Source organism: Lolium rigidum, chromosome 2 (assembly GCF_022539505.1).
Source record: "Lolium rigidum isolate FL_2022 chromosome 2, APGP_CSIRO_Lrig_0.1, whole genome shotgun sequence".
Taxonomy (NCBI): Eukaryota; Viridiplantae; Streptophyta; class Magnoliopsida; order Poales; family Poaceae; genus Lolium; species Lolium rigidum.
The window spans coordinates 172,237,153-172,238,420 of record NC_061509.1 but is presented as its reverse complement, the minus strand read 5'-3'; the positions used below and the strand labels follow the sequence as shown (position 1 = coordinate 172,238,420).

Sequence of the window (1,268 nt, the reverse complement as noted above, 5' to 3'; positions counted from 1 at the left end):
CCGTCGGCCCAGGTTCATCAGCCCCAGCCGCGTCGCAGCAGCGCCGCCCAACTGCTGGCCGCCGCACAGCAAAAATAGCAGTAATATACATTGAAATGCATCACAAATGTTGCACAGCACATAATCATCATCGTCATCACATCAAATGTAGCAACAACATCATCGTGATACAAATATGTGGCATGTAGCACACACGATCATCATACATCGTCGACACATGGCACTCACGATTAACGCACACCCGCTAGACACCTAGCTAAGGGGGACCCAAGATCAGGGGAACCAACCAAGTTCCATACTCGTCCATTCATGCGTCCGGCTTTTGTCGAGGTGGACCGAGGTAGAACCATGGCCTGAACCATCGCCAGCAGGTGAAAACCCTGAAGCACCGGGAGAATGGCGGCCGGGGTGCATCGGTGTGCCCTCGCGCGACGAATCAGGAGAGGGTCGGTTCCACGAACTTCCCGTGCCCTACATGTTTGACAAGAGTTAGCATCTTACACATGGGAAAGGAAATCGGTGACAACTGGTTAGGCACAGGACTTACCGGAGTCCGTGCGTAGTATGTGGCCGCGAAAGCTTCCCTCGATGGGCACACTGGAGTCGGCCCCGGCCTAGGTGGCTCCTCTTCCGGAAGTGCGATCCTCTCTCCAGTCTGGAAGAACGTCCTGAGCGCCTGCAAGATAGTTTAGATGTCAAGCGCTGCAGATATAAAATAAAGGGGAGGTGGGACTTGTCATGTCTTTGAACCATAAAAGATTGGAACTTACACGACTCGTCACCTCCTGGTACTCTTCCCAAGCCGCTCTCTTGAGGTCCCACTCTGCTACAACCATCAAATACTTCTCATAAGTGGCAGCGTAGGCGGCCTCAAAGTTAGCCTACAATTTCCAAGAAAAGGAGCCACGTCAATTTAGCCATTCAGGAATGAATGTTGGAAAGAAGATGAAAATGAGAAAACTTACATCGGTACGACGGTGTCGAGGAGGCGCGACCGGTGGGTCGCCGGCGGTGAGGGTAGACCTAATCTGCGTGAGGGTCCTCTGCGGCTTGATCACCCCACTAAGAAGCTTCGTACGGCCATGCTCCGCGCCGCGCCCCGCCACCATAATCGCCGTCAACGCCGGTCTCCTGCTCAATAGGATCATCCACCTCCGGATGAAGACCCTTGAACGCCGAGCAGTACTTCTCCAACTCCTCTTCGGTATAGCCGAAGTACTCGGGCAGCGAGGGCTGAGGCTGGCTCAGATCAGGCTGCTTCAGCTTCA

The 1,268-nt window shown here is 54.1% G+C and overlaps 1 long non-coding RNA gene across 1 annotated transcript; it reads right to left on the bottom strand.

Annotated features, from left to right (window-relative positions):
• Positions 1 to 456: 456 nt before the first annotated feature.
• Positions 457 to 818, bottom strand: LOC124687708. The gene is made up of 3 exons (XR_006998284.1): positions 771 to 818; positions 548 to 676; positions 457 to 471 (listed from the first exon to the last, which is right to left on the bottom strand). It is a non-coding gene; the product is annotated as an uncharacterized LOC124687708 (long non-coding RNA).
• Positions 819 to 1,268: the final 450 nt, after the last annotated feature.